The sequence below is a fragment of the Ceratotherium simum genome, chromosome 4 (assembly GCF_057802395.1).
Source record: "Ceratotherium simum simum isolate JZ-2026a chromosome 4, ASM5780239v1, whole genome shotgun sequence".
In the NCBI taxonomy this organism is placed as follows: domain Eukaryota; kingdom Metazoa; phylum Chordata; class Mammalia; order Perissodactyla; family Rhinocerotidae; genus Ceratotherium; species Ceratotherium simum.
This window is the reverse complement of record NC_141903.1, coordinates 14,489,398-14,508,088: the sequence shown is the minus strand read 5'-3', so window position 1 is coordinate 14,508,088 and position 18,691 is coordinate 14,489,398.

Sequence of the window (18,691 nt, the reverse complement as noted above, 5' to 3'; positions counted from 1 at the left end):
TTCTTTTCTTTGTTAATGATTAAATTGAATTACTTGTGGGCACCTTTGCTCTTTCATTTGTAGTCAAGATATTGAGAAGCCTATTGGTTGCTGTGTATTTTTATATCCCACATAAATTCCTATAAATATTCTTGAGCTTTGTTCAGGACATGGTTCAGTTTGTTGGAAAAAACTTGATCCTTTTGGGTCTTGCTTTTAATCTTTGTTAGATGGGACAAGAACTACGTTTCTTCTAGGATTAATTTTCTTTTCTACTGAGGCGAGACCCTTCTTTCTATTCTAACCAACGTTCCTTGAATTATGAAGTTTTCCACTCTGGAAAATGGCAACAGGCACTGTTCTCAATCTTGGATGAACATCTGGCACTGTTCCTTCTTAACTTTCAGGTGTTTCTTTTCCTGGCAGTGAGTGATTTCTTCACATGCATGCACTGATCAATATTCAACTGAATACTCAAGGGGAACCCTCTGAAGATCTCCAGCGTTCTGTCTTTGTGCATCTCTCTCTTCTATAGTACTCTGCCTTGCAAACTTTAGCCACCTTGGTTCCCCCAAACTTCCAGCTCTGTCTCCTCAACTCAGCGAGACCACCAGGATCTGACTGAATTTCCTCTCCCTGCGCCAGAGCCTGGTAACTTTCTCCAGCTGAGGCAATCTTAGGGCTTACCACATTTGTTTCCTCTCAGGGCTCGCTAGCCTTTTTTGCCAAAATGTTTTTCCATTTGCCTGTACCTCTCACTGGGTTTTTATAAAAATTAAATCATAAAATATATGAAAATTCTTTGTAAACCACAAAGTTCTATGTAATCATTGCATTATTTTGCTGATATATAAGAATCAATTGAGGGGCCGGCGCGGTGGCACACGCGGTTAAGTGCGCGCGCTCCACTGCAGCGGCCTGGGGTTGGGTTAGCCGGTTTGGATCCCGGGCGCGCACTGACGCACCGCTTGGCAAGCCATGCTGTGGTGGCGTCCCATATAAAGTGGAGGAAGATAGGCGTGGATGTTAGCCCAGGGCCAGTCTTCCTCAGCAAGAAGAGGAGGATTGGCAGATATTAGCTCAGGGCCGATCTGCCTCACACACAAAAAAAAGAATCAATTGAAACTTAGTGGCTGAATGCTATAGAATATCTTGTATTTTCCAAACTTAGCATTATAAATTACATCTAAAAATTATATTTTAAAATAAAGAAGCAATGGTGAATACCATTATATGACATGGATATATGGAAAGTCAAGTTAATCTTGATGGTAAGAAAAATTACTTTGTGCTATAGATTATCCTTTACCACATATCTGAAACTCATCTTAGAGGCTCAAATTAGTTTATGTTACATGTCTAGATATTTTCATCTTATGACTACCCTAATTATTATCATCAACTTTTATTCTTATTCATTCTATTCTTAATCAAATGGAACAACTCTGTGATGCTATCTTCTTTCTGTTTTTTCCCACTAGAAACAGATCTCTGCTGAGAAGAGAGTGCAGTGTCTCAGTTTTTGCTTGCGTGAAGAATACTGCTTTTTACATAATGTAAATAACTTTCAAATGTCTTTCTTTTTATGTTGCAGATATATAGAAGTCTGGGGGTAAGACCTGCAGTAATTTCCCTTAAGGTAGGAACACTTTCATTTTTTGTATTTCCACTTGTTCAGAGCTACCTCTACAAAGCACAATGAGGGGCTTCTTCTGAGAAAGTTGACCTTATCAAAATGTAAATTATAGGGAAAAAAACCCAGTCACCTTGAGACAAGCTTTTCAAAGACAATTAGATGTGTCCCCTCTCCAAAGCTTTGTTTGGTGTCACCTTAAATCATAAATTACTAAGATTTTGCATAAATGAAAGTTCATTTTTTTCTTCATCTGTTCCATCTTCAGACACTTAATGAGTACAGTCTAATGCAAAAAGAAATCAAAGATAGATTTTTTTAATGGAAAAATAGTGCAAATTATATGATGTACTTGCTTAATATTAGATATTTCATAAGGATATTCCTAACAAAGCCCATGCAGACTATAATAGAAAGACTAGCATGCAAAGAAAGGCTTGAACAGCCTTACATTACCCATTTTGGGGCACTTACTAAGTGAGAAATGTGAGTAGGAAGTGGAGTAAAAAATAAGCTATCTTAATTCAAAATATGGAGAGATGAATTGAAATTGAGGGAGAAGATGGTCTCAGGCAGACATGTTTATTGTATTTTATGCCAGAGCATGCCCCCTTCTCATTCAGATTTACATAGGTAAGAACTAATGGGAACAAATGATGGGGCATGCTGACTACATGAACTGAAAGTTGGTATTGAGTAAGGATCAACTTAGCATATCCAAGTCATGTGGGTTGTTTCTATTAAGACCAAAACAGTTGGTTATTCTGTTTATTCAAGCAATTAAGCTGTGTAGGGGGTGGGGCTGGCTTAGGTTTTTGACCATGTTGACTAGATTTTTTAAACTGATTAAGATAGTCCTTGTAAATGATACCAACTATTCAGTTGCTTTAGTATTTATATAATGACAAAATATTTCCTTTTTGTATTTGTTTTTATACATAGCAAATTAAATGCCAAGTCAATCAAGTAAAATAATCTCTCTTTAGAAAATTAAAAACAAATTTGAAGAGCTCTCAAAGTGTTAACTAAATGTCCAAAGGCTGTGATGGGAGGCTCCATGAAAAAGCATATTTAAATAGGTGCAGATTGTCTTATCAGTGTTGCATGTGTCCTGTTATAAACCATATACCTCAATACAGCAGGTATTGCACATCTGTGCAATAATAGATAAACTGGTAGAAATGAATAACTTAAATTGTGGCACCTCTTTATTTAAATTGTAAAACTTTTTTATCTCTTCATAATCCTCTTCAATAAGTTATTAAAAATTTTTGTTTCTTAAGATAGATGGGTTAAAAATATGTGACTAGGAGATGAAGATTTCAATCTAAATTAAAATTATTTCCTACATCTGTTCTGATACATTTAGAATGGTTTGTGCTTGTAAATTAGGTGTTAATGAAATAAAAATGTTGTAACCATGTGGAGCATCAGAATTGCAATTGACTGAAGAAGATTCTGTAAATTCTCCAAGGATGCTCTACTGCAATGAAAGCTGTTGTGAGCTACCCAGTATACACAAAATTATGTCTTCATACACTTAACTATTACATTTAAAGTAAAGATCTAAAAGTTGCCAAAGGGAAGCATTACTAAGAACTGCCTTTAAAGACAAGCATTCTATTTTTATTACTTTGAGTTTACTTTGTTCCTGAACCAGTCGGCTGCACATTGTATAAAAGGCTGTGTGTTTTATAGCCTTCTAATCCACTCCCTAGGGACACAGACTGAGAAATGAGCCAAGTGGTCCTTAGAAGATGAACTGGTAGTAGTGATGGTCAGCCTTGCTTGCTTATCATTCTTTTTAATGTCCTAATCACACTCTGTGGGCTGTTGTCGTGCAATAAATTCTACTTCTGCTGACTAGACGATATTGCAGTTATATTTTTGTTCAGTCGAATGCTCAGTTCAATAAAATTTTTATCTAAATGAGATATATTTCCATCAAAGAGATGAAATGAATGAACCCATAGTGGCATCATTCCAAAGAAAGTCTTCCAACACAGACATTGATATTAGTGTTGTTAAATTAATGTGAAATATTGGAAAGCAGAATTTTAAGGTATATGCAGTATAATACTGTAAAAATTGCAAGTAAATATTATAAAATTATTTTATGCATCCCTAAAATTTAATTCCAATTTTGTTTTTGTTATAGTCAAAAACATCTAATAAGTGTGATGTGGAAATATTTTTTAATACTCCAATCTTCTTAATTGAAGTTTGCTGATTAAAATGAAAGACTAAATTTGAAAAACTTATGAAAGAGTTTACATTTGTGAGATTCTTTATTTTACCAAAGACAATTTATTTTAAAAATTATGGTCATGGTCAAAATTCCAAAATAACATGCTAAGATTTATTTAGATACAACACAATATAATTTTGGATTATTAGAAATTTTGAGTGATCATTCTTGAACTTTACTCCAGGTTGTGAAAATTTAAAATGATTCCAATTGAAAAGATAATGAAAATTCTGAAAAATGAGGTGGTATAATTCACATATTTGTTTCTCCAAAAACTAACTTGGTTATGAAAAAAGTAAAAGACCTTTACTACAAGGAATTATTCTTGTCATTTATGCTTATTTACCATACCTGACTACCACACCCTTTCATTTCCCATTCAAATTCAAAATTCTTATTCTATAAGGTCCCTAGTGTGTTTTCAAAGTTGATTTGAACAAAATGCAACTTTGATGACTCATCTAAATGTAGCACTTCCAGAGAACCATCTGAGATTTACCTCTTCAAGAAAGTTTAACAATGATAATATAAAGAGGTCACCCAAACAACAACAAAAAAGCAAACAAACAAAAAATACTTAAAACAACCACTATAGAAATACCTTATCTGGTATGCTATAAGTATTCCAAGCATTATTATGTACATGCCTCTTAAAAATGTATTTATTATATGAAGAATTCACTCTGAAAGGCTCTTGAAAGATGTTTTTAATTAGTTGTGGCACAATGACAGAACCGATAATTATAATTTTTTTCACAAGTAAACATTAGACCATAATTTAACTGGCTGATTCCAAGCAAATCATTCAGTATATTTCCATTTATTTTTTGTCAGAGTGATGGAAGTTTTCTTTGTATATAAAATGAATCTTTGAAAAAAATGTGTTCCACAATATTTAGGAAGTGCTTTCTTTTCTATGAGTGTTTGATTTTTACAGAGGATGAACAGTAACTAATAGGCATTGATCAAAACAAGTGAAAGTCATGACTAGTGAAGCAGGAATTAGTAAATTCTCATGATTCATATATAATAGCATCTAGATTAGAAAGGAAAGTAGAAAAATAAAAAAATAAAAGTAGAAGAACTGAAAGAAAAGGATTTGTCTAGATACAGCATTACCTTCCAATTTGAGATGACTGTCTATAAATTTCTTAAATAGCTTCCAAGAAATTTTGTATATACCCTAGTAACTTGTTGTAGTCTTGCAAGATAGAAATTTCTCCATAAATATAATCTAATGAAATTTCTCCATAAATATAATCTAATTCTGTTTTTCCAATGTACATTAACATTTTTTGCTTGTTATCTCCTCCATATGGTTGAGAAATCATGTGTCTTCCATATAGTGGAGAAACGTGTGTGTTCTTGAAGATGGCTTTCTGCTGTTCTCCTAACCTGTTTAAATAAGCATAATGGCATTTTCCGCTTCTATCCTATTTTTTTTTTTCAGTTATTTATCACTACTTCTTCTCTAGACATCTACTTATTTTTTAAATAAACATGTAAACACAGTACTAAAATCCTAGAAAATTCTGATGACATCCATATTACAAACAAGTTACATTCCCAGTGTGTATTTATTACACCTATGTTTGGGCCTTAGAACATATTGACTATAAAATCAGTGTTATAAATATGTTATTTCCCCAGGTTATGTTGCAAAATACTTACTTAAGTCATAGTGTACTGAAATAGATTCCACATTTGAACTTATATTTCAAAAAAAAGTAGATAAAATGTTTTATTTTTCTTCTAAGCAGTAAATGAGATATTTATATTCATTTTTAAAAATGTATCACTAAATATTATGCAAGTAATGAAATTCTAGAATTTGTCATTAAAAAATGAGTTAAAAATTTATAAGATTTTAGTTAGTGAACTAGGAAAGTAAAGGTATACAATCCTGATACTTTTCACTTTATGCTGCTGCTTTATCATTGATTACTCTGGGAGCTTTCCTACTTTGGGTGCTCCTAATAATTTGAAAACTTTGAAAAACAAAATCGTGATTTCAGGCCTTCAATTTGTCTTCATGTTTATATTTCGTTATCCCAGGGAGAAACTTCAACCAGTGGTCTGTAGCTTCTCTTTTCAATTGTAGGCCATTAAAAATGCACAGTTTTATTCCACACATGTACAGAAGAAGGGTCTCCTTGCAAGGATAGTTATTTTTGTTCCGTTGAAAAAGCTCCACTGATTCTTTCAGTTTGTTCATTTCCTTTATGAAAAGAATGGTGTCAGACTTAGTGTCCTATGGTGAGATCAACATCTGTCTTTTTTTTTTCCCTCTCTAACTTACCGAAGTACATTGGCCAACCTCCAAAGTACTCACATCACTTATAAGATTAGCACTGAGCCCAAGTGAGAGGTTTAAAAAAAAAGTGATAGTAATTTCATTCCTATAGTAACAAATGTGTTTATCAAACAAAAAGAAGCCATGGAATCATGCCAAATAATTTGTCTTATGTTGTTATTATTATTATTTTAATTGTATAGTCCACATTCAATCTTCTCTTTTTCTGGCATTAGATTTGAGGTGTTATGCGTTGTAGATGAAAATATTTTCTTCAAACCAAAGCCAAAATAATAGCTCATCGTTCAATAAAGCCTCTCTGGGCAATTAGTATTCTGCAATTTTTTGTTCGTTTGCAGGCACCCCTAGGTTATTTTTTTCCCTTATGATATTCCTAATATTCCTAAAATGGTTTGATTGACAATTTTAGGTAATGGGAATTTCAATACTTGCTACAGTCTTGTTCTACATGTTAGATAGCTGCTGGGAACACTCTTTTTCTTCCTCTTCTCATCTAGGCATTAGCTTTCCCTCCTGCTGTTTGAACATGTTTCACTGCCCTTCGCCATTCTAACAGCTTTGCCATGGATGTACTTTGGTTTGCCAATGCCCTCTTAATTTACATGCAATGTTTATTACTTTTCCCTTTTTTATTCTTGTGTACTTATTGCATTTTTATCAGATATATAATTTCTCTTAAAAATTAGTGGCTAAAAATAGTATATACTGTGCATAAATTTAATATAAAATATTATATGTATATTATTAAATTAAATGTATATTTAATGTATATTAAATGTATATTTAGTATTTAGATAATCTAGAAATAAAAAACAATGCAAAGTATCTTTAAAATATTTTTCATTCGTGCAATATTTTCAGATAAATTACAGTTTACTCAAAAATATTTTATTTGATTCTTAAAATCAAGAAATAATTTCAAATATATAATTTATGAAATAATATCTAAGTCGTAGGGGACACAACTATAATGTCATATATGGCTTATACAAATTGGAATATGGATAGCAACCACATATTTTAGAAAAAGCTTTCAAAATCTCTTAACGATAAGACTCTATTACTTATTTCAAGTTTTGAAAGTGGTACTAAATAATTATGAATTCCACTGCTCATTAACTTAAAAGAATATATGTTATTATATAAATGACCAAGAAAATAAGGTTTCAGTTTTCTACTGTTTCATTATCCTTTTCTAGTTTCTTTCCTGCTTTCTTTCAAAATTTTGGAGTAACCCAGGGCTTATTCCTGGTCCCTGTTTTTTTTTTTTTTAGACAAACTCTCTTACTAGGCGTGTCACCCAATTCCATGGCTTCTAAACACAATCTATTTGTTACATTGCCAGACTTGAGCTATCTTATGATTTTAAGATTGTGTATCTGACTCAACATCTCTACTTGGATGTCATCTTCATTAGCGTGTCCTATAAGTTCCATTTGAAGAATAGAGCTGTCCATTTAGATCCATCTCTATGGCTCATGTCCTGGTTCAAGTGAGCACCCTCTTTGTTCTGGCAATAGCTGTTTGACTGACCTGCTTGCTTCCACACTTGCCCCTTTACATCTTTGCACTTGCTCTTCTCTTTGCAAGAAAGTTCTCACTTGGCTCTGCCCTTGAATCTCACCCTTAATTGGAAGATGGTGAGAACAGCTAAGATAACATGTAGGAAACCATGTTTTAAACAGTAAAATCCTCTCTAAATATTGTTTTATTTTTCTTAACATGACATTTTGTACACACTCAATGTGGTCCACAAATAAACTCATATTTCTCACCAGATCTGTTCCTTCTGCAGTGCTCCCTGTCAGTGATGACAACTTTGTCCACTCAGTTATCAGGGGAGAGACCTTTGGAGTCATCTGTGACACTTTGTTCAGTCTCATCCTTCATTGTAAATCAATCAGCAGATCCTGAAATTATCTTTAATATATTTCAAGCCAATCATTTCTAGTGACAAACCTCTAGTCTATAGTAACATTATCTTTCAATGAACTTCCTGAGTTCAATGAACCTCCTTGACCTTCCTGAATACACACTTCTTCCTACCCCCTACCAAATCTGTGGTCCATGTAGCTACAATCTTTAAAATCTAAATTAGGTAAGGTTACTCTCATGCTTAAATCATTTAATATTGTTTTTTAAACTTTAATGTACACTGAAATCACTTGGGAAGATTGGTAAAATGATTTTGATTAGTAATTCTGGGGTAGTGAGTCTGAGATTCTGTATTTCTAGCAAGTTCTCAGTTGATGCCAGTGCTCCATGGATGATACTTTGAGTAGCAAGTGTTAGATGACTCCCAGCTATACTGGGAATAAAAAACTAAAACCCGTCAATGGTCTATAAATTCATATGTGATTGATCTTTAACAGCCTCACGTCATCTCTTACCACTTTCCTCCTCAATCGCTACATTCTGGGCCTTCTTTCAGTTCCTTGAAAGAATGATGCTAGTTTTTGCCTCAGTATTTGTACAAGCTCTTCCATCTTTTTGGAATACCACACCTCTTATCCAATATTCACCCTTTTCCAGGCAATTCCTACTCATCTTAGATGTTTCAGCTTAAATTTCACTATTTCAAGGAAGGCTTATTGGACTCTATGCTTCAGTACTTCTTCTTTTACTTTCTTATTATATCCTGTACTTCTTGCTGATAGCCATATCATAGCTGTGATTAAATAATCAATTATATTATCAATATTTGAATATCTGTAACCCCCCACAGATGTAAATTTGTTGAAGGCAGTTTCTTTTCTCTGGTTCAGTGCTACATCCCCTGTATGTAGCACAGTAGGTGCCGCATTTCCTGCATCTAGCCACATAGTCGATGTTCTACAAATAGTTGTTAACTGTGATTATTTATGAAGATTATTTTCTTGATAGAAGGGCAGGTTTTACCAGAGTTAGAATTTTGAAGCCTGCTCAAGGTCCAAATACAGATGCTAATGGTTTTAGCTGCTATCTGATGAAGAAAGCAAAGAACTACCTGATAATCACACCCATCAGTGGAGAGCACAATGATAGATGGGAGAGAGATCAGCTAATTCTTGGGAAATGAGCTGGCACTTGGTCTAGTAACAAATTACAGTACAAATTACAGTAAGTAGGTACTAAAAGTAATGTGATGAGAGTAGATAGGATGAGTAGGGCTGGGGAAGTAAGAGTATAAAACTAAGTGGAGGACAAATGGGCAGAAGGATATCTGGGCTGTGCTTTATTGGCTGCAATGGAGTGAAGTCTTTATCATTCAGAAAAGGAAATTGTGGTAGTTCAGAAGACCAAGGAGCCAGGAGCGGAGTGAAAGCCTCAATTAGGCATGGGCTGAAGGAATGAGGCAGACGGCATGGGGAGTTTGAGTTCAGAGTCAAACCAGGAGAGAATTGCTGCTGAATGCCAAAATGAAGACACAGTGAGGCCAGAAGTATAACAGTCTTGAAGTAAGATAGTCATGAAAACTGAAGATGGGATGGTAGACCAGGGATTAAGGGGTACATTCGAGATGAAACCCTAGGACACTGTAGGACTGCAGCTGAGTGTTCTGATGACCACACCACATCTCCTTGGCAACTTCACTTTGCCCAAGATGTGATCTTTCTCGTGGAGGGCAGTGTAATATGGGCAAGACAAGCCAAAGTGTGGAGATCTGGTGTAGGCACAAAGGACTCACACTTAGGTGTTCAGAAGCAGAGATGGCTATTATGTCAGAGCACTATGTTTGCCTCAGTTAACCCACTTTGCTCCTAGACTAATCTCAAAGGAGAACATTGCATGGTATGCTGGGGTATGCCAATGCCCTAATAAATCCTTGGAAAATTTTTGAAATAAGGGAAGTTGGCCAGGGGGACCCTTCTTTTCTGCTTTCTGTATTTATTACCTATCTCCTAATGGTTGCCTTTCCAAGTCTATTGGGTCTCTCCAACTGCCCTAAACTAGTGCTTTTCAAAAATAAATATGTGTCAGAATCACCTGGAAGCCTTGTTAAATTCAGATTGCTGCTCCCAGCCACCCCTACTCAGAATTTCTGGTTCACTAGGAATGGGTGGGGCCCGGTAATTTGCATTTATCTAAATTCCCAGTGGATGCTGATACAGCTGGCCTGGAGCCACACTTTGAGAACAATTGCCTTAAACCTTTACCCTGCTACTTTACCCAAATTTGTCATTCCCGGAGGCAAGAAGCCTATTAACTGAAATCACATGATTCCCCAGATCTAAAACACATCAGCTAAAATCAAAGCTATTTAAGGGCATATAAACTCAGCAAAATTTAGTCTTCTGATGAAATGATGTATACAAATATGTGAATGACTAATATCCACAACAATTTCTCCAGCTTCCTTAGATTTTTGTTAATTGAGATGGGTCTCCAAAGAGAAGAACCTTAGGCAACGTGACCAAAGGAAGGGAAAACCTTCCAAATTGTGAGGCAGGATTTTCCTGGGCAGAGTGTTGATATATTTGATACAACCAAATTGCTTCTTCTGTTGTAGTTCCTTCTTTCACTTCTAAATCCATATCCTCCACAAATCTATCAGTCCTTTTTTTCTTATTCCAACTTTACCATTTCATTTCCAGCAATTCTAGTACAGGTAGTGGAATGACAACTGTGTCCCCAGCAGAGAGGAAGGCTGGGTGACATGCAAGTGAGTACTTTATAAGTTGGAAACCACCTGTTCCATATATTTTGGCCGTCAGCAAAAATATTTCAATGTCAGTTAGGATTCATCTTTCTTTAAATATTTCCCCAAGTTTGAGCATATTACCTTGTTTAAAGTGTCTGTGAAAGAATTATTTATTTTTGTCAAGGAACATAGTTCAGCATAGCACTTGTTAAAAAAGTAAATTAGACTATAGAGTGTTGCAAAATTACCTTCTTTTATGTCACATGGCGTTTCAATGAAAACATAAGAGAATACTCCCATTTGCAGGGGTTATATTTTTAGTAGTGTCCTATTAGGTGATTATTATCATAATAGTAGAAGTGCTAATTGCTATAGTGACCTCAAAAGTGAAATCTTACCTCAAATTTCATGGCTTGATTTTGCATCTTCACCTAAGCCTTGGTCAAATGGCCTAAAGCTGAAAATGACAGTAGACTTTTATTTTGCATTTTAGGCTAAACCGGGGAGACAAAATAGAGTCCATTGGGAGGAGAGCTAGAAACACTCTCAAAAGCTGTCAGTTGTATATTCCTATCGACTTTGTTAAAAGATGCCTTGTATTTTTAAGAGTAAATCAGTTTTTAGAATTCAGAGCTTCTCAGTTTTCTTATTCAAAAGGTGTTTTTAACTCCTTGATATACAGTAAACATTCAATGTTTTTTTCCACATTTGTTTTTCTCTTTTCTTTCTTTTTAATCTGCCAGATTTGTTTTGTGTTTCTCCTTCCCTTTAATCACAGATAGAAAAGAGATTCTGTGTGTCAGTAATTCTTTTGCCAAGATATCCTCAACCATATTACAATGGACAGGGTAATTTCTTAGACTTCACCAGTTTAATAGCCCAACCACAGTTGGTATTTGGAAAATAGAAAGGATATTCAAATTGCTGCCATAAATCCAAACTATATCTTCTCTGATATATCAGTTTTGAGGATATTTCCTGAAACATATTAGAAGTAAGTGAGCTTTTGAAATTAAGGTTCATTGTCATTTAGTATTATCTTGATTTATATGAATAAAAATAGGAAAACCACGTCTTTTATTCTATTTCAAATTTACAATTTGATTACTGTGATAATGGATTTCCTTAGCAGTTTGGTTTTGTTCACCATCACATTGGATCCTATTGCACAAGCCTTCCTTACATTGTTCCAGCAGTTTATTCAATTCCCTTAAAAAGTCACACTTGTCAAAATTAATATCATTACATTTAAAATACTAAAATATACTCATAGAGAATATATATAATAATGAATTAGCTCAAGCCTGCACACAAGGAGCTTGCAGTCTTGGTAGGTTGAATTGCAATAGAGATTTTTCAGATGACAGAATTGAGTTCATTTAAAACTAAGCATAGAAAGTTTCAGATCCCTTTGTTAAAAAAATGGGCCCCCTTCTCTATTTTTTGCCCCCCAAAATTCACTTTTACAAAATGACTCCTAGGCAATTGCTACAGCTATTCCAGGTACTCCCTCAGCTACTCAGATTGATCTAGTTACCCTTCCTGCTACTCTAGCTACTTCCCCAGGCCCGGCTTCTCTAACCAGCTATTCTGTCTGTCCAAGCTACTCTGACTACTCCCAGTCCCCTCCAGTCGACCTAGGTATTTCATTTAGACCAGATACTAGGATTGAGTAAGCTTATCCTTCAAGTGGATTTCTTATTTCTGTTTCTGACTTCACCCTATTCAGGTCCCTAAGTTCCTTTTCTTCTTTCAGAACTGTGGTGTTCCTGTTACCACACAAAATTGGGGTTCTCTTGCCCAAAGCACATAAACAGCCAATTAATTATGGCATCAGCCTTTGGGAAACAGAGATCAGTTTTGTTCTGTGAGATTGATCTGCGGGGAGAACAGGGCGTGTGCCCTCAGAACTGTCCCTCTGATTCAGGATTTGAGGCGAAATTTAAGAGGTTAGGGAGAACAGGCTGGCAAGGAAAAGCTGGCAGGACAGGTTTTGATTGGTGGGCTTCAAGCATTTACGGTAAGGTTTTAAACATTCATGACAGGGTTCTAAACATTTATGACCAGGTTCTAAACTTTTATGATAGGGTTCTAAACATTTTTGATGAGGTGGGCAAGGAACCTTAACACCGGATCTTCCTGAATGAGGGACCCCTCGCTTCTGGTAAGAGTCCGACTTTCAAGTTCCTGTTGTGTGCGCATCCTTGGGTTCCCTAGGAAGGAGGATCTTTGGTTCCTCAGTCATTTCAGGTCAAGATTTCTTCTTTTACACGTGCTCTGGCTATGTGACTTGGCAGATTATCTGAAAGGCAATTCTTAATCACTCTGTTGATAAGAAATGGGCCAGTTGAACTGGTGCTGGAGGGCCTGCGGTTACATTCCCCTCCCCTCCAAAAGAAAGTAAAAGAAAAAAATTAGCCCTGGAACTCTATTTCCACATGTATCTACCAAATAAAAAAAAAAGTAAAAGGGATAATACTCTGATATGGAGTCTTACCCTCTTCACTTCTGATTTGCCCCACAAGTTAGCGCCTAGGGCAGAAACACAGAGTATGATTTGGCAATCAGTGATCTAGGACAGGGGTTGGCAAACTATGGGCTGTGGTTCAGATTCAGCCCGCTGCCTATTTTTGTACAGCCCTTGAGCTATGGATGGCTTTTAACATTTTTAAATGGTTGGAAAAAAATCAAAAGAAGAAGAATATTTCTTGACATGTGAAAAGTATATTAAATTAAAACTTCAGTGTCAGTAGATGAAGATGTATTGAAATACGGTCAGGCTCATTTACTTATGTATGACTTACAACATCGAAGCTGAATACTTACAACAGATACCCTATGACCCCCCAAACCTAAAACATTTACTATCTCTCCCTTTATAGAAAAATGTTTCCAATTACTAATGTGGAATATGGGCCTCACTGTTGTTCACTCCTAGAAATCATTTTGCACTTTGAGAAACACAATAAAATACAGCTACATTCAATTTCAAGTAACTAAAAAAATTGAGAGAGAAATTATGTATTGTAGTACATGTAAGCATTAGAGTACCAAAGGCTTAAGAAATATCTATGGGGAAAAAAAAGCTTAAAGTTAAGAAAAATATATATTTTTAATTCAGAGGAGAAAGTACCTTATTTAATTTTATCAGCAGAATACTTTAGTCAGTTCACTGAACATCCGTATTTTGAAGGCACATCCTTTCAGAAATTCTGAACCTGAGGCTCCTGGTATTGACCTTCAACCAATTTCCTGACTCAGCTCTAATAAGGGCTAAGAAAAGATCCCAGCTCATTTCACCTGTCAACTCCATCTCGCCTCAGGCTGACAGAACAGTTATGCTATGTGTTAATCCATACCCTCTTTGAATCAGTGCATGGTTAGTTTTATGAGAGAAATATGACCAAAATGAAATATACATTAGAAATTAATTTATTTAACAAATCTAAAATAATTCCATTGAGATAATATTTGAGATGATCTTTGAGGAATGGGAGGTATTTTGACAGGTAGAAATGGGAATTGGAGTAATATTAAATGGAAGGTGTAGCTTAAACAGAAACCCATTGATGGGAGGATATGGGATATATTTGAGAAATATAAGTATTCCCAAGTGATTAAAACAAATAGTACATACATAAAAACTAATTAGGAAATACAGGTTGGAATCACAGTGTGGACTATCTTGAATGTGAAAATAATTTGTTAAAGCAGTGGAAGGCCCCTCAAATTTTTAGGAAGTAGAAGGATGTGATCAGACCTGTGCTTTAGAATTGCAGTCTCTAAAATGGGGTGTGCATAACCAGGGCTTGGACATCACATTCCACTGGGATATTGAAGAAAATATTAGAACTTCTTATATTTGTTTTTAATCTACAATATTAAAATAATGAGCTTTGTAATACTTAATATATGGGGTGATCTGGCACTGATATTTGGTCTGTGTGTCGTATGTCATATATAGTCAGTAAAGCATCCTTAGGGAAGTCTGGAGATTTCGAACCAGTGGAGATGACAGTGCACCCCTCATACCTTATAGATTTCAGTTCACTATTACTTATTGACATTTATGTCTACCTGGGTAGTGGATTCATGTATTATGTTATCCAGTTTTAAGTAAGCTTAACTTCACAAAATGGATGAATGTTTTACAAAAAAGTTGAAGATCATTCTAATAATGCAAGCACCAGCCATCATCAAGAAAATGGCAGTGATGCCACAAATTTAATTATAAACTGTTGATCATCAACATAATAAGGTCAAACAGTTGTGATCTAATCTGTCTAGAAGTTGGCTAAAAACAAATTATTAAGAGGACAATTTGGTGTATACATAAATATGTGCTATTATTAGTGATATAAATTAGTAACCATGCTTAGGAGGCAGTTTAAAATATTTTATCTTCATTTCACTCTTCAAACATATCTGTTATATTGTTTCATCGTGTGAAAAATTTATTAGCACATTAGTTCAATACACAATGTTATAAATAAATACTATTATACATATTAGAGGCTGTCCTTGTAAACCTCTTACTGCTAGGTGTGAGTAATGGAAAAACTTTTGATTGTAATAAAGTAAAGATGATAAATCTTCAAGAAGCGATCCAAAATAAAGAGAGCAGTTGGAAGATGGTTTCACTGGCCCTGGCGTGAACTGGGATTGTGACAGTTATAAAAGGAAAAGAAGTAGGCAGAAAGAGGATTGGCATGGATGTTAGCTCAAGGCTGATCTTCCTCACCAAAAAAAAAAAAAAAAAGGGGGGAAGTAAGTAATATTTGCCAGAGATATGCTATAAGATGGATGAGATGGAGAAGTCAGAGAGCACAATGAAGCTTAATGCGTGAGTGTCTGATGCCTTGATAAGCATGCAGGGGTATCAAGTAGGGAAGAAAAGGTGAACTTAGGAGCACAGTGAAGTTCCTTTTTGTCTCTATTTTTAGCAGAAAATTATCCAAAAATTAGTTTCCTTGTTTTCACTAATGAATTTCTTGAATAGAATCTGGCAGTCTAAGTGATCCTTGCAAAGTGAAAAGCTAACAGAAGAAATTAATTGACCTATATTTTCAGTAATGATCTCCACATGAAATATAGAGAGAACAGATGTTTTCTGTTCTAAGTCGTATATGTGTCCTTTATTTCTCACTTGGCATGCTGTAGTAAGCATTGCTTTAGCAAATTTTTAGTTATGAGAAACATAATACACTTTTGGAGGTTGTCATTTCATGTTACTTCATATTGCAAGACTCCCACTCTGAACTATATTTAAAAACTTGAAAGTTCTAAGAGTTAGAGTGGCTCTAAAAGTAATTTCTCCATGCACTCATATGTTTTTTAGTTAATATGTAGTTGAATCAATTGCTGTACCATATATTAGATAACTGGAATAGTTTGAAACAAACACAAAACTATGAACTTTGATTTATTATTTATGTTTGTTGTGTGTCCTTTGCATGTTTGGGTTGCTGCTTCATATGTGTACAAATAATATTGTTTTCATGTATGACTGTATGAACTCTATTACCATATTTTAGTGTAAAACTTCTATTTCAAAATTTCTCTGCAAGATGAAGTGCCTTTATCAGCAGGAAAGAAGTGATAATTGCTGTGACAATGATGTAGGCCATCAGTGTTTTTATATGCTACTGATTGAAATCGTTGGACACTCGGTGACCTCTCAGGTTCTTTCCATAGCTGAGTCCTTTAGAGCCTGTGAATACAGTAATTGATGTTGTTTTCCTCTTTGCTCTACTTGCAAAGAAGCTTAGAATCAAATGTATGTCCCCTTCTATTAACTGAAAAGTGTCAGGTGGCATGTGTACTTCTTTACTCAGCCTTACACTTTCCTGAATATATTTACTATATTTATTATTGTATGCCATCTAAAACCAATTGTGCAAATATTTTATATAAATGATATTAATACCTTCAAACATATCAAAATATATACATGATCCTAGAATATTTTTTATGTCTTGTCTAATTTTGTCAATTATACTGTGGCAAATACTGACCTTTTATAGAAATACACAAGCAATGGATATAATCCAAATTTCAAATTTAAAAACAAACCATAAAAGAATTATTCTTTCAATTTTTGGAAACAATAAAAGATGCTTTTCCCTTATTATAAAAGTAAGGCATGTAATTATAGGACATTTTCAGAAAAGATTATAGAAAATAGATAGCCAGGCTGCTCAGTGATAGGTTGATGCATTCCCTTTTGTTCATTTGTGTATGTGTATGTGTGTGAACTTAAAGATAACTGCAAATCTGAGTGCACCATTCTTCTAGGTGTTTAAGATATGCTTGTTGAACTTGCACAGTTTTCTCACCCCCACCTAATTTCTTTAGCACTTTTTTAAAGCAACTTATATTTATCAAGCTTTTCCATAGTGCTGACTTAGTTTTCATAGTAACAATTTTATTTTTGCATTCGTTTCATTGTTTTAAATAATATTTAATTAAAATTTATAGTTATAGTAAGTACAACTTGCATAGATAATTTTAAGAAATACAGTGTTGAATCTTTATAAAAAATCAACTTAACCAGTGGAAGCAGATGTAAGTGGGCTTATTAGAAAAAAGCCTCAGAACTGTGATGAGTGAGAGACCATTGGGCGAAGGTGAATTTTCAGTGTAGTTTTGGCTATATTTAACCGGAAAAAGAAATTTTAAAATAAAATGCTAAGATCTACTGTATATCAAGATTCACCTTTATTCAGATATTTGCCCTATAATTTACTTTATTTTACGTTACGAACACAACTTGAAAAAATGTCGTTGATCAGGGTAAGATGTGAAAAATAGGAGAACAAAAATAGGTTACCAAGTTAAACTACATTTGGGGGAAAGAGGTCTACCTTTTTCTATCAACTTCTGTCTTTAAAAACATTCACTTAATAAACTTTGTAGAAGAAATTATGGAAACTATTTATTTTTCAATATGAAATATGTTAAAATGAATCACTATTTAATTTTCTTTAAGCATTTGAAAAATAAATGACAGAATATTTTAGATCTGCAGTAGAATGTCTTTTATTCTTTACCTAATATATACAGTTTGAAACTCTACTTCATAAATTTTTAAATCTCTTAGTTTATCTATAAACCTTAGTTTATTTTTCTTGGTTTGTTCATCTTTCAGTTGAGCATTGTTCTCGACATATTATAGTTAGGGCATTTACATGTTGAATTTCTGTATTCTTGCCCTGTGTAATTTACAATCTAAACATTGCATAAATGGGTTATTTCTAATAGGAAAAGTTAATAGGAACCATTTCCATTTATGAACTTAAGATGACAATTTAGGGGCCGGCCCCGTGGCTTAGCAGTTAAGTGCGCGCACTCTGCTACTGGCAGCCTGGGTTCGGATCCCGGGCGCGCACCGACACACCACTTCTCCGGCCATGCTGAGGTGGCGTCCCACATACAGCAACTAGAAGGATGTGCAACTATGACATACAACTATCTACTGGGGCTTTGGGGAAAAAAAGGAGGAGGATTGGCAATAGATGTTAGCTCAGAGCCGGTCTTCCTTAGCAAAAAGAGGAGGATTAGCATGGATGTTAGCTCAGGGCTGATCTTCCTCCCAAAAAAAAAAAAAAAGATGACAATTTAAACTGAACAATAATTTGACAATGGTAGAGATACTAGAGCATATTATGTAATAATCACATAGATGAGCATATTATCTTGCAAAGGAGTCACAGATACATACCACAAACTCCAGGCAAGGTTTATTGGGATAAACCTACAAGCAGAGAAATAGAGGGCATGCATCACGTGAACTCTAATTGTTGCACCATTTAGTTCAGGCGGTAGATGGCCAATGTGCTAGTAGAGAGGGGCCCTGCCCATGTGATGTTTTACATATTTATAAGTTTGGGGGCAATG